The 15,837-nt window shown below is 41.7% G+C and overlaps 1 pseudogene; it reads left to right on the forward strand.

Moving 5' to 3' along the window:
• Positions 1-15,837, forward strand: part of LOC117188590 — a 140,446-nt pseudogene that overhangs the window by 44,619 nt on the left and 79,990 nt on the right.

Consider the following 15,837-nt stretch of genomic DNA (forward strand, 5'->3'; position numbering starts at 1 on the left):
GACTGTTGTATAAGTTGCTCTAACAGTAACAGTAACAAAATAATTTGTGGCAGTGATATTATTTTATAATCAGAAACAAAATTAAAAAATTAAACTAATTATATTAATAATAAAAAAATATAAAAAATGCTGAGTTGGAGCTGGAAAAACTTTGGGAATGGCAGATTACTTGGATATAGCTTTGTAATTCTTTGCTTACTATATTTTTATAAAAAAGCAATTACGATGGTTTCTATATATATTTTTATATATCTTTTTTTATATATATAACAATGAAAAAACTGCCTTCGGTGGGTACAAAATGATTCTGAGATTCTAAACCAGTTTTTCTAACTAGCATAAAAGCTTGGGCTGTACAAACTTGTTTATCATGTCAATCAATTTCAACGAGTAAATTATATTTTTCACGATATTATGGGCACAGCTTACCAGAGTTACATTTCTGAAAGTAGGTGGTTCGGAAAAATTGGTTAAAAAGATCGACAAAAAATACAGGAAAAATTGTTTTTAGCTGATCTGAAAAGGTTTTTACATGAAAGTTATCGAGTTAGCTCGTTCAATTTCATTAGTTTTAGGTTGATTTATTATCGATGAATGTTAGGAACGAAGGCCTAAAGAGTTTTTATTCATTGGTCCGCAAATGTCTGTATGTTCCAATCCGAGAACATTTTTTGAGCGGCTTGCACCTGATTTATGCACCCGAAATTGTTTCACAATCATGCGTTTTGTGCAGTTTTCGCACACCTTTCATGTCCTTGACTTTACTTGCTTTGATACCGTGCATCAATTTGTCACAAATCAACTTTTTTAGGCTTCCATAACTGTCCGAAACGATCGTGCTACCGGATTTGTTTGTATAATTACAAATTTCTTTTGTTGATTTTCAAACAAAAACAATTAGTGTTGTTTTTCTGCAACCATTATGACGATGCCCTTATTATACCCGATACTCAAAATGAGTATTGGGGTTTATTAGATTTGTGGTGAAAGTGGATGTGTGTAACGTCCAGAAGGAATCGTTTCCGACCCCATAAAGTATATATATTCTTGATCAGCATCAATAGCCGAGTCGATTGAGCCCTGTCTGTCTATCTGTCTGTCCGTCTGTCAGTCTGTCCGTCCGTCTGTCAGTCTGTCCGTCCGTCCGTCTGTCCGTCCGTCTGTCCGTCCGTCTGTCCGTCCCTATCAGCGCCTAGTGCTCAAAGACTATAAGAGCTAGAGCAACGACATTTTATATCGAGACTTCTGTGATATGTCACTGTTACAAATATATTTCAAAACATTGCCCCGCCCACTTCCGCCCCCACAAAGGGCGAAAATCTGTGGCATCCACAATTTCAAAGATACGAAAAAACTGAAAACGCAGAATCGTAGAGGATGACTATGTGTTCTAGTGTGTAAAATCTGAACCGTATCCTATAATTATTATAGCCAGAATGAAGAAAACAATTTCATTATTTCTCGCTCTGTCTCTCTCTAACACACAGGTTTCAAAATATGAGTTCAAGGATCTCAGAACCTATAAGAGCCAGAGCAACCAAATTTGGTATCCACACTCCTCTGATATCGGACCTTGACCGTTTTGTGTCAAAATTTCGCCACACCCCCTTCCGCCCCCGTAAAGGACGAAAATCTGGGGCATCCACAAATCTCAGAGACTATTAAGGCTAGAGTAACCAAATTTGGTATGCGCACTTCTGTTAGATCGCACTATAAAACGTATATCTCAAAATTTCACCCCCAAAAAGAACGAAAATCTGTTGCATCCACAATATTGAGGATACGAGAAAACTAAAAACGCTGAATCATAGAGAATGACCATATATATCCGGTTGCGGAATCTGGATCAGATCGGATAATTTGTATAGCCAAAAGCAACAAATCAATTTGCAGTGGCTACGCAGCGGCCGACGTCACGCTCAGACTGATTTTCTGTCTATCTCGCACGCACTCTTCGTCGTGTCGTTTAATATTAGCTGCGTCTGCCGTAGGAGAGCCATACTGACTAAGTATCGGGTATAAATGTAGAGTTGCGGTGTCCGCAGCAACTCACAACGTTCCCCCTCGTTATACCCGATACTCAAAATTAGTATTGGGGTACATTAGATTTGTGGTGAAAATGGATGTGGGTAACGTCCAGAAGGAATCGTTTCCGACCCCATAAAGTATATATATTCTTGATCAGCATCAATAGCCGAGTCGATTGAGCCATGTCTGTCTGTCCGTCTGTCCGTCCATATGAGCGCCTAGTTCTCAAGGACTATAAGAGCTAGAGCAACGACATTTTGTATCCAGACTTCTGTGATACGTCACTCTTACAAGTATATTTCAAAACTTCGCCCCGCCCACTTCCGCCCCCACAAAGGACGAAAATCTGCGGCATCCACAATTTTAAAGACACGAGAAAACCAAAAACGCAGAATCGTAGAGAATGACCGTATATTTTAGACTGCTGAATCTGAATTGGATCGTATTATTATTATAGCTAGCATCAAGAAAACAATTTCATTTTTTCTCGCCCTGTCTCTCTCTAACACACACGTAGCATAGCCGGCTTTGCTTAGAGTAAAGCATTAGCGCCTAGATCTCAGAGACTATAAAAGCTAGAGCAACCAAATTTAGTATCCGCCTTCCTGTTAGATCTCACTATAAAACGTATATCTCAAAATTTCGCCCCACCCCCTTCCGCCCACACAAAGGACGAAAATCTGTTGCATCCACAATATTGCAGATTCGAGAAAACTAAAAACGCAGAATCATAGATAACGACCATATCTATCAGACTGCTGAATCTGGATCAGATCAGATCATTTTTATAGCCAATAGGAACAAATCAATTTGCAGTGGCTACGCAGCGCCCGACGTCACGCTCAGACATATTTTCTGTCTCTCTCGCACGCACTCTTTGTCGTGTCGTATAATATTAGCGGCGTCTGCCGAAGGAGAGCCATACTGACTTAGTATCGGGTATAACCGTAGAGTTGCGGTGTCCGCAGCAACTCACAACGTTCCCCCTCGTTTTATTATGGAGTTTTGTGTTGTATGTGCTAAAAAAAACTTGTCGCAAAGAGATCACCCATGGTCAGCCTAGGAGCCCCTGCTGGCGTGCTGTACAGCCGATCGGCTCCTAGCCATGTCTCAGTTTGGCAGTCTGCAACTGCTGAATGAGTCTCCGAGGCGTAAAAGTGTCACTCCGCGGTATCTGCAAGTGCCAACTGGCACTCAGCCGCTGGCGGCCGAAAACTTGACTCCGACCACTCCAAGTGTGCAGCAGTTGATCTCGTTTGCAGATGCAGATTCGGTAGCCGAATTCATCGCCTCGGAGAACGCCATCGCCAAGTACGTCTGCAGTGTCCGTGTCCGTGGTGTCCGCAAGCTCGCTAGCTGTCTCATCTATTCCGATCCAACCAGTAAATAGACGTTCCGGACCTCCGGATATTGCCACCACAGGTACTAGGCCTGTGGTGCTCAAACCACTGGTGGCGATCCCATCAAAACGACAAGTTTTTGTTTCACGGCTGGCCCCTGACCTCACATCTAACGATGTAATTGCTTTTATACACAGCAAAATAAAAGCCGTCGGTTTAATGGTGGAAAAGTTAAATTTCTCTTATGCCAGGGAAATATGTAGCATCATTTAAGATAGGTGTCTCCCCAACTCGTTTTGACACCATTTCTTCTGCTAAATTTTGGCCAGAGCATTTGGAGGTGAACGAGTTCAAGGCTAAGAAGAAAAATAGGCCCCCCTAACTCTTAAAAATCAATCCAGTGTGCCATCGTCCTCCTTATCTTCCCGCCTTGTTTTAACCCTTTCAAAAAACTAACTTCTCTTTTAGTAGCATATCAGAATGTTAGGAGCTTACGTAGTAAGCTCAGTATTCTTTTCCGGGATAGTGTTGCATTTGCTTCCCTCGTTATTGTGTTTACTGAAACCTGGTTAAAGCCGGACATTCTTAGTTCCGAGGTTTTGGCAGGTCGGTACACAACTTTTAGAAAGGACCGTTCGTCTCGACGTGCAGGGGGGGTTCTAATTGCAGTGGACTCTTACTTCACGTCGGAACACTTTACAGTCCAAGTTCAACAGGAACTGGAATTCCTGTGTGTAAAACTGATTCTTCCCGCCTTCGCTATATTCATTACTTGCTCGTATATCCCACCTTCTTCGGATATTTCAATTTATGAGCAGCACTTGTCCGCTTTAACCGCTGTTTCTTCCTCGCTATCTGATAAAGATCGTATGATAGTTCTTGGTGACTTCAACTTGCCAGGAACTGTTTGGTATTCGGTAAACGAGTCTAGTATCCTAGTGCCCATGTCACGATATGACTTTTTTGACGACTTGCTTGACCTGTACCTGTCTCAAGACAGAAATTCCTTGGGTCGATTGCTTGATCTCTGCTTTGTATCGGATCATAGTGTTGTTAACCCGAGCCCTTCCGCTCACTATACCTGAAGACGCCTACCATCCTACTTTCGAAGTGTCGCTAGATGTAGAAAAAACTATATTGGATCGGTCGAGTAGGCTACCTGAACGTGTCCGCTGCTTTCGTAAAGCCGAGTTTGCGAAGCTCAATAAAATCATTAGGGATTTTGATTGGTCCGCTTTGTACTTGTGCACTGATATCATAAAAGGCACAAACATTTTTTACAATGCCTTTGGCACATTTTTTTATTCTTGTCTCCCGCTTTCTTGTCCGACTAGATCTGGAAAGCCCCTTGGTTTACCAAAGAATTATCCAGTCTACGTTTTTCTCATGACCTTAAACAGTTTTACTGATTCGTAAACAGTAAGCGTAGAACGTCCGCATGGGTGTGCTAAAATTTCGTAATACGTCGGCAAATAATGATCAGGCAATTACCGATCTTTTTGCCCAATTTTTCCAAACCACCTATTCTGAGGAAAGCTACTCTGGTCATCCGTACCCATACGGTTTACCGAGGTCGAACGGCATTTTCAGTCCCTTGTTAAATGAATGTTCCCTACTTCATTATCTTCGACTAGTTAAGCCGGTGTTTTCACCGGGTCCAGACGGTGTTCCAGGTTGTGTACTCAGGTACTGCGCCGAGGCTCTGTGTGGACCCTTGCTTAAACTATTCACCCTGTCCATTGATTCTTCTTGCTTCCGTCCGATCTGGAAGGAATCGTTTAAAATTCCTCTCCATAAAAAAGCAGCATATCTGACGCATAAAATTATGGCAAAGTTATCAGATATTCCCAAAATGCTTGAGAAGTTATTAACTCCGCACTTGCAACATCTTTGCAAGTCACTTATATCTCCCACTCAGCATGGATTTATAAGGCGGCGATCAACCACCACGAGCTTGTTAGAGTTTACCTCTTTCATTATTAAAGGCTTTCAAGGTAACTTACAGACGGATGTTATTTACACCGACTTTAGTAAAGCATTCGACTCTGAAAACCATTCCGTTTTAGCGTAAAAACATGACCTTTTAGGGTTTCCGCCCAACCTCCTGAGATGGATTTCTAGCTAAATTTGTTCCAGGTCTCAAAGAGTCCTCTTCAAAAACTCTCTCTCTTTACCAGTCAAGGTTGCAGCCATCTAGGCCCCTTAATTTAAACACTCTTTATTAATGAATTGCCTTCGGAATAAACATTCTCTCGAGTAATTATGTATATGGATGATGTTAAGCTCTGCGTCCAGTATAAGGACGTTTCATTTCAGTCACGTTTGCAATCCGATCCCAATAACTTTCAGTCATGGTGTTGTGCAAACTTGTTACACCTTAATAACTCGAAATGCAAGGTTATGACATTTCATCGATCTAGCCCCTTGTTGGCTCCATATACCCTATTTGGTGGTTCCCTTGAGAGAATTACCCTGGTGGATGATCTTGGTGTTATATTAGACGCCAATTTAAAGTTTTCTGAACACATTTCTACCATGCTAAATAAGGCCATGGGCGTGCTTGGGTTTACAAAGAGGTGGTCAAAGGAATTTGACGACCCCTATATAACAAAGACTCTCTATACCTCGCTTGTTCGTCCGATCCTAGAACACGGCTTCTGTGTATGGTGCCCTCAGTACAAAGTACTCCAGGACCGTATAGATTCAGTACAGAAAAACTTTTTACTCTTTGCTCTGCAGGTCCTTAATTGGGATGCGGGTTTGAGACTCCCATCTTACTCTAGTAGACTGCTATTAGTAAACCTCCCATCCTTAGTTAACCGTAAAAAAATGCTTGGTGTGATTTTTGTGCACAACTTGATCAGGGATCACATAGACAGCCCTTATCTGTTGGGCCGCATAAACTTCAGGATTCCCATTAGACTCACTAGAAATTTTTTCCTTCCGTTGTTCCTTCCACTTTGTAGATCGAATTATTCCTTGCATGAACCGTTTAGGGTCTTATGCTCGGATTATAATTCCCTCTACCACATTATTTTCACCACAAATTCTCGCCCTCTTATTAAACTACTAATCCTCACTCACCTTTCTAGTAATAAGTAATTGTAGTGGCATTCGTATTCGTGGGGGGGGGGGGGGGGGGGGGGGGGGGCTTCGTTTTGCCTGGGACCCGCGCGAAACAGCCTTCTGCTGGTGTCACACGGGCCACTTGACGGTGCAGTAATTGCATCGCCTCTTGTAAGATGCAGTCATTGCATGTCAACGTCAAAATATTATAGTATTATGTTATAACTTGAGGAAAATAAATAAAATAAAATAAACAGAAGCGTGCCCAGATGACTTCCGTGTGGCACTCCTGAACAACACATTTGAAAACAAAACAGGCTGAGTACGGTGAGAAATATAGGACAAAATCCAATCTAGAAGATTTGTTGGGAACCCTAATAAAGAGAGCTTGTGAATAAGCACAGAATCAAATGCCTTACTAAAGTCCGTAAAAACTACATCCGTCTGCAAACCACTTTGAAAACCACGGTGGATTAAGTTAGAAAACTCAAGTAGGGTAGTCGCTGTTGAACGATGTCCGAAAAAACCGACGGAGATATCAATGTGTAACAAAGATGTTTGCGATGGTTTAATACACAGCATCGCCGTTTTAATTTTTCAGTTCTCGAATACACACAACTGACCACAACTTAGACTGTATTAGACGGCTTTTCATTTGGATTATCCACGCACTATAATTCTCGTTGTCGGCCTTATCGATAGAATGGAAAGACGAATCCATTTTTTCAATCGGCCGAGTCAGAAGTTCAGACTGAGCCGTGGGCCCATAACCCATACGTTGTGGTATTTATTTGTGACTGAAAATATACGAAAACGAGGGGGAACGTTGTGAGTTGCTGCGGACACCGCAACTCTACAGTTATACCCGATACTAAGTCAGTATGGCTCTCCTGCGGCAGACGCCGCTAATATTGAACCACACGACAAAGAGTGCGTGCGAGAGAGACAGAAAATCAGTCTGAGCGTGACGTCGGGCGCTGCGTAGCCACTGAAAATTGATTTCTTGCTTTTGGCTATAAAAATGATCTGATCTGATCCAGATTCAGCAGTCTGATAGATATGGTCATTATCTATGATTCTGCGTTTTTAGTTTTCTCGAATGTGCAATATTGTGGATGCAGCAGATTTTCGTCTTTTGTGGGCGAAATTCTGAGATATACGTTTTATAGTGAGATCTAACAGAAGTGCGGATACCAAATTTGGTTACTGATATCATAAAAGGCACAAACATTTTTTACAATGCCTTTGGCACATTTTTTTATTCTTGTCTCCCGCTTTCTTGTCCGACTAGATCTGGAAAGCCCCTTGGTTTACCAAAGAATTATCCAGTCTACGTTTTTCTCATGACCTTAAACAGTTTTACTGATTCGTAAACAGTAAGCGTAGAACGTCCGCATGGGTGTGCTAACATTTCGTAATACGTCGGCAAATAATGATCAGGCAATTACCGATCTTTTTGCCCAATTTTTCCAAACCACCTATTCTGAGGAAAGCTACTCTGGTCATCCGTACCCATACGGTTTACCGAGGTCGAACGGCATTTTCAGTCCCTTGTTAAATGAATGTTCCCTACTTCATTATCTTCGACTAGTTAAGCCGGTGTTTTCACCGGGTCCAGACGGTGTTCCAGGTTGTGTACTCAGGTACTGCGCCGAGGCTCTGTGTGGACCCTTGCTTAAACTATTCACCCTGTCCATTGATTCTTCTTGCTTCCGTCCGATCTGGAAGGAATCGTTTAAAATTCCTCTCCATAAAAAAGCAGCATATCTGACGCATAAAATTATGGCAAAGTTATCAGATATTCCCAAAATGCTTGAGAAGTTATTAACTCCGCACTTGCAACATCTTTGCAAGTCACTTATATCTCCCACTCAGCATGGATTTATAAGGCGGCGATCAACCACCACGAGCTTGTTAGAGTTTACCTCTTTCATTATTAAAGGCTTTCAAGGTAACTTACAGACGGATGTTATTTACACCGACTTTAGTAAAGCATTCGACTCTGAAAACCATTCCGTTTTAGCGTAAAAACATGACCTTTTAGGGTTTCCGCCCAACCTCCTGAGATGGATTTCTAGCTAAATTTGTTCCAGGTCTCAAAGAGTCCTCTTCAAAAACTCTCTCTCTTTACCAGTCAAGGTTGCAGCCATCTAGGCCCCTTAATTTAAACACTCTTTATTAATGAATTGCCTTCGGAATAAACATTCTCTCGAGTAATTATGTATATGGATGATGTTAAGCTCTGCGTCCAGTATAAGGACGTTTCATTTCAGTCACGTTTGCAATCCGATCCCAATAACTTTCAGTCATGGTGTTGTGCAAACTTGTTACACCTTAATAACTCGAAATGCAAGGTTATGACATTTCATCGATCTAGCCCCTTGTTGGCTCCATATACCCTATTTGGTGGTTCCCTTGAGAGAATTACCCTGGTGGATGATCTTGGTGTTATATTAGACGCCAATTTAAAGTTTTCTGAACACATTTCTACCATGCTAAATAAGGCCATGGGCGTGCTTGGGTTTACAAAGAGGTGGTCAAAGGAATTTGACGACCCCTATATAACAAAGACTCTCTATACCTCGCTTGTTCGTCCGATCCTAGAACACGGCTTCTGTGTATGGTGCCCTCAGTACAAAGTACTCCAGGACCGTATAGATTCAGTACAGAAAAACTTTTTACTCTTTGCTCTGCAGGTCCTTAATTGGGATGCGGGTTTGAGACTCCCATCTTACTCTAGTAGACTGCTATTAGTAAACCTCCCATCCTTAGTTAACCGTAAAAAAATGCTTGGTGTGATTTTTGTGCACAACTTGATCAGGGATCACATAGACAGCCCTTATCTGTTGGGCCGCATAAACTTCAGGATTCCCATTAGACTCACTAGAAATTTTTTCCTTCCGTTGTTCCTTCCACTTTGTAGATCGAATTATTCCTTGCATGAACCGTTTAGGGTCTTATGCTCGGATTATAATTCCCTCTACCACATTATTTTCACCACAAATTCTCGCCCTCTTATTAAACTACTAATCCTCACTCACCTTTCTAGTAATAAGTAATTGTAGTGGCATTCGTATTCGTGGGGGGGGGGGTGGCTTCGTTTTGCCTGGGACCCGCGCGAAACAGCCTTCTGCTGGTGTCACACGGGCCACTTGACGGTGCAGTAATTGCATCGCCTCTTGTAAGATGCAGTCATTGCATGTCAACGTCAAAATATTATAGTATTATGTTATAACTTGAGGAAAATAAATAAAATAAAATAAACAGAAGCGTGCCCAGATGACTTCCGTGTGGCACTCCTGAACAACACATTTGAAAACAAAACAGGCTGAGTACGGTGAGAAATATAGGACAAAATCCAATCTAGAAGATTTGTTGGGAACCCTAATAAAGAGAGCTTGTGAATAAGCACAGAATCAAATGCCTTACTAAAGTCCGTAAAAACTACATCCGTCTGCAAACCACTTTGAAAACCACGGTGGATTAAGTTAGAAAACTCAAGTAGGGTAGTCGCTGTTGAACGATGTCCGAAAAAACCGACGGAGATATCAATGTGTAACAAAGATGTTTGCGATGGTTTAATACACAGCATCGCCGTTTTAATTTTTCAGTTCTCGAATACACACAACTGACCACAACTTAGACTGTATTAGACGGCTTTTCATTTGGATTATCCACGCACTATAATTCTCGTTGTCGGCCTTATCGATAGAATGGAAAGACGAATCCATTTTTTCAATCGGCCGAGTCAGAAGTTCAGACTGAGCCGTGGGCCCATAACCCATACGTTGTGGTATTTATTTGTGACTGAAAATATACGAAAACGAGGGGGAACGTTGTGAGTTGCTGCGGACACCGCAACTCTACAGTTATACCCGATACTAAGTCAGTATGGCTCTCCTGCGGCAGACGCCGCTAATATTGAACCACACGACAAAGAGTGCGTGCGTGACGTCGGGCGCTGCGTAGCCACTGAAAATTGATTTCTTGCTTTTGGCTATAAAAATGATCTGATCTGATCCAGATTCAGCAGTCTGATAGATATGGTCATTATCTATGATTCTGCGTTTTTAGTTTTCTCGAATGTGCAATATTGTGGATGCAGCAGATTTTCGTCTTTTGTGGGCGAAATTCTGAGATATACGTTTTATAGTGAGATCTAACAGAAGTGCGGATACCAAATTTGGTTACTCTAGCCTTAATAGTCTCTGAGATTTGTGGATGCCCCAGATTTTCGTCCTTTGCTGGGGCGGAAGGGGGTGTGGCGAAATTTGGACACGAAACGGTCAAGGTCCGATATCACAGGAGTGTGGATACCAAATTTGGTTGCTCTGGCTCTTATAGGTTCTGAGATCCTTGAACTCATATTTTGCAATTGGCAAAACCGACCATGAAACCTGTGTGTTAGAGAGAGACAGAGCGAGAAAGAATGAAATTGTTTTCTTGATTCTGGCTATAATAATTATACGATCTGGTTGAGATCTTACATTCTAAAACATATAGTCATCCTCTACGATTCTGCGTTTTTGGTTTTATCGTATCTTTAAAAATGTGGATGCCACAGATTTTCGTTGCTCTAGCTCTTATAGTCTTTGAGCACTAGGCGCTGAAGGGGACGGACAGACGGACGGACGGACAGACGGACAGACGGACAGACAGACATGGCTCAATCGACTCGGCTATTGATGCTGATTAAGAATATATATACTTTATGGGGTCGGAAACGATTCCTTCTGGACGTTACACACATCCACTTTTACCACAAATCTAATATACCCCAATACTCATTTTGAGTATCGGGTATAAAAATGAAAAACAATAAAGTACAGTAAAAACAATTTTTTTAAATTAATCATTAAAAATAAGTTTTTTAACACTATTAAAATTATAAGGGTGGGGAGGGGTGTTTTTTATGGGAAGTGAAAGAAAAGTATTCAGGCCAGACTTATTCATTTTCAAAACGAAAACATTTTCGTTGACGAAATGAAAAGTAAACGGCTTTTTATACATCGAAACGAACCGTAATATCAAAAGGAACAAAAGAGATGACTTATTGATGCATTAACATAAACTTGACATCATATCTGGGTTATTTTTATACCCGATACTCAAAATGAGTATTGGGGTATATTAGATTTGTGGTAAAAGTGGATGTGTGTAACGTCCAGAAGGAATCGTTTCCGACCCCATAAAGTATATATATTCTTGATCAGCATCAATAGCCGAGTCGATTGAGCCCTGTCTGTCTGTCCGTCTGTCCGTCCGTCCGTCCGTCCGTCCGTCCGTCTGTCCGTCCGTCCGTCCCCTTCAGCGCCTAGTGCTCAAGTGCTGTAAGAGCTAGAGCAACGATGTTTTGGATCCAGACTTCTGTGATATGTCACTGCTACAAAAATATTTCAAAACTTCGCCCCGCCCACTTCCGCCCCCACAAAAGACGAAAATCTGTGGCATCCACATTTTTAAAGATACGATAAAACCAAAAACGCAGAATCGTAGTGGATGACTATGTGTTCTAGAGTGTAAAATCTCAACCAGATCGTATAATTATTATAGCCAGAATCAAGAAAACAATTTCATTTTTTCTCGCTCTGTCTCTCTCTAACACACAGGTTTCATGGTCGGTTTTGCCAATTGCAAAATATGAGTTCAAGGATCTCAGAACCCATAAGAGCTAGAGCAACCAAATTTGGTATCCAAATTTCGCCACACCCCCTTCCGCCCCCGCAAAGGACGAAAATCTGTTGCAACCACAATATTGCACATTCGAGAAAATTAAAAACGCAGAATCATAGATAATGACCATATCTATGAGATTGCTGAATCTGGATCAGATCAGATCATTTTTATAGCCAATAGGAACAAATCAATTTGCAGTGGCTACGCAGCCACCGACGTCACGCTCAGACTGATTTTCTGTCTCTCTCGCACGCACTCTTTGTCGTGTGGTTCAATATTAGCGGCGTCTGCCGCAGGAGAGCCATACTGACTTAGTATCGGGTATAACTGTAGAGTTGCGGTGTCCGCAGCAACTCACAACGTTCCCCCTCGTTATTTTTGCTTTCTTTATAAATAATTTTATTTTAACCCAACCTCAATTTTGGGTCGGAAAAAATTTAACAGGGCAACAAGAACAACACCTTAAATCGAAAACGGAACGTTTTGGCTGAAAACGTAATTCGCAAAATAAAGTTAAAAACGAAGCCTGCCTGAATAAGTTTATTTATTGATATTGTAACGAATGGGAGATTTGGTAGGTTGACTATTGTTGTCATGGCGGACTATACCAGAAATATCCAGTCTTGGCTCGAACACAAACACAAATTCTATTGGAAATAAAGTCATTCTGTTTAAATAGAAACTAACTCTCTGCCTCCGCTCCTTAATCTGGAATGCGAACTATAGAAACATAACAACTGGTGACAGAACTGTTGTCAACTGCAAGAGTTCGCCACAGATGTAGAGCGACTCTCACACCTAAAATGATGCACCAACCGACTTTCTGGAGAGATATAGGATCAATGATTTTATAGACGGTATCTGGGATATAGATACACGCCGTGCAATGGTTCTGATGCAGAGAAGAACGTAAGAGGAAGTGGTCAGTCAAGCATTGACCTGTAAAACATTGCTATGCCTTCCATCCAACGATGGTACACAATTGACAAGAAACCAGGGATATAGAGTAGTCAACGGAATATGCTTTATCCGTAACCAGAGAGATAAATGGACTCGAGATTTGGAAAGCTCACTATCAGAGGCGAAATGGATGGAAATGAACGTGTTGACTTCGGATACAGGTGCTTGTGTCATTCAATAATTAGAAGGGGCATAGTTAAAGGAAATGTGGAGCCTCTGAAGATGAGCAGATAAGGCAAAAATTAAAAAGAAGCTTGGAATAGCGAAGACGAGTCTAGAATAAGATTTAATAGTAACTGTTATCATGGACGCCACATAATAGGAGTAGATTTGATGACCCATGATTTTACACTGGCCTTGAAGGTAAGAGTTCTGAGATATGGGAATCAACAATAAGCTATATGCGAAAACGGGAAGAAAGTGTACGTAAGAAAGATGTACGCATCGCACAAAGAAATGGCAAAGAAAAAAATCGACGTTGCAGTTTAGACTGAAAATACATCGGAAATCCGGGATGTTCAGCTGCCTCCTGCTTTCAGGAAGAAAGGCGACCACCAGGTTAAGAAGGCAGAATAATCTTCTTTCACGCGGAACAGTAGTGGAGTGGGGAACGGCAGCACATCAGAAGTAAACTCACTGCAGCAAACAGTTAAAAATAAGAAGAAGCTGACGGAAGCGTTTATCAACGACGTTAAGTCTTCGAAAATCCAGTTAGAGCTTGAGACCCGAGAGAAACGGAATAACTACTAAAAACGTTAGGTAGCCACTCTCACCGGCAGCGAGAGGTTGCAAGTCCTCTCGTCAAGCCGCTTAAACGGTCGACACATGGGGACACCTGGAGGAGGTTTTCCGGTACGTTTTCCGGATCGCTCCATCTTCGAAGTGACTTGGAATTTGTTCCAGACGAACAAGATTAGAGATTAAGTAGGCTGACTATTGTTATCATGCCAGATTGTATTAGAAATATCCAGTCTTTGCTCGTATTTATTCTAATACAAATTCTATTGGAAATAAAGTCTCTCTGTTTAAGTAGAAACTAACTCTCTCTCACCGTTCAATATAGAAACTATTAGACTAATAACTAAATACATACAAATCAACCTTTGTTCAAATACTTTCAGTGGTTTATCAACGTTATGAACCTGAAGTACAAAATCCAGGTGGATTTCTTGGCAGCAATGTACTCATAAAATGTACAATTCCCTCGTTTGTAAAAGAGTATGTAACAGTAACATCGTGGCTACAAGAGCCGAACTTCAACATTTACCCATCACTTGAAGGCGGTATGGAAAATTGATAATAAATAGAATAGAAAAACCTATACTCATGCTTTAAATATTTTTCTTCTTTTGGTTTACAGATGGTAAAAACCATATGTTGCTAACTGGGGAACTATTGGTTTATAACATTACAAAAAGTGATGCCCAAAAATTATATCGCTGTCGCACACATCATAAGTTAACGCAAGATTCCGTAGTAAGCAACAACGTCGGAAAAATTCAACTAACGGGTAAGTTTCTATTGTTATTCGTAGTCGTAAATTGTGCCCTAATTAGTTATATATTTGTATTTATTAATAACCTTGTGACGAAGCTTCGGTTGACCTGAGCTTGAAATATGGCTTACTCAGGGGCTATTTGGGATCCACTCAAACATATTTATTTGATAGAGATTGTGATTAATTGGAATAGCCTAAAATTTTGTTCAGTCACTAGTTTATTTGTACTAGCTTAAGGTACTTAGAGTTCTAGCAGGGATACAAATCGCATTTCTGGCAAACCGCTCAGTCGCCGTACTAACTCGTTTTCCGCACTTGAGCACCTGCTCGCCTGGTCTCGCCTGGCCAAGCTTTGATAGACGAATCCACTCCAAAATCGATCCGCACTTTGACTCAACAGGCTCCCTTGGTCACACAGACGTTTACTCTTCCCACAAGTCGTGTTTCCGGAAAAACTCACGTGATCGCTCTTGATTTTTTTTGCTGATTATGCCAGGATATGGTTTGTTCACTTCGATTCTTTCGCCCGCTCAGTGGATAATCACTGCACTATCATTTGCCTGCTCTTACTCTTCGATATGACTGTCTCGCGCCGTTTTCGGTGGCCTATTATAGACCAGCGTATGCCATGATCCACGTCAGTTTTGTCTAACAACAGTGAGTCTCCGCCATCGCTGTACCTGTAAGTTTCTGCGATACTCGGGTAATTTTGTATAGCAGCCTGCTTCATACTGTAACGGACCTACTTTTTGGGCCGCTTGTGTTTTCTGGGCTCGCTCAGCGGTCGGTAGATTCGCTGCAACGTATTTTTATTGTTGCCCCCAACGACAAATAATAAAACCTTGCTTTTCTGTAATCTAATTTCGTTTTATTCGTATTATATTAGGACTTAGGGCTAGATGTGACAATTTTACTTAGCTATGGATCTCCACCACGCGCGGGCTTTCTTCGAGTGTGGCAGCGTTGAGGCTAATGATTGGGGCAAGTTGACCTCAGCTATCGCTTTGGCCCGCCACTCAAATCCGCACTCCACGTCTCGCACTCCTCTCCTAGCTTCCGCAGGTAGATGTAGATCACCTTTCAACTTAGACTCACTCTGGGGGCAGGCGGGGCCTGTTTTCCTGTTGCTGTATTCACTTCACTGCACTTCTTCGAACCGTACCGGGTATCAATTTTACGTTTCGGCGGGGTTTCAATGTGCGCGCGCGACCACTCATCCACGAAAGATCCCGTTTCGTCGCCGCAGCCTCCTTTTATAACCCCGCCTTA

Source organism: Drosophila miranda, chromosome 4, assembly GCF_003369915.1.
Source record: "Drosophila miranda strain MSH22 chromosome 4, D.miranda_PacBio2.1, whole genome shotgun sequence".
Taxonomy (NCBI): Eukaryota; Metazoa; Arthropoda; class Insecta; order Diptera; family Drosophilidae; genus Drosophila; species Drosophila miranda.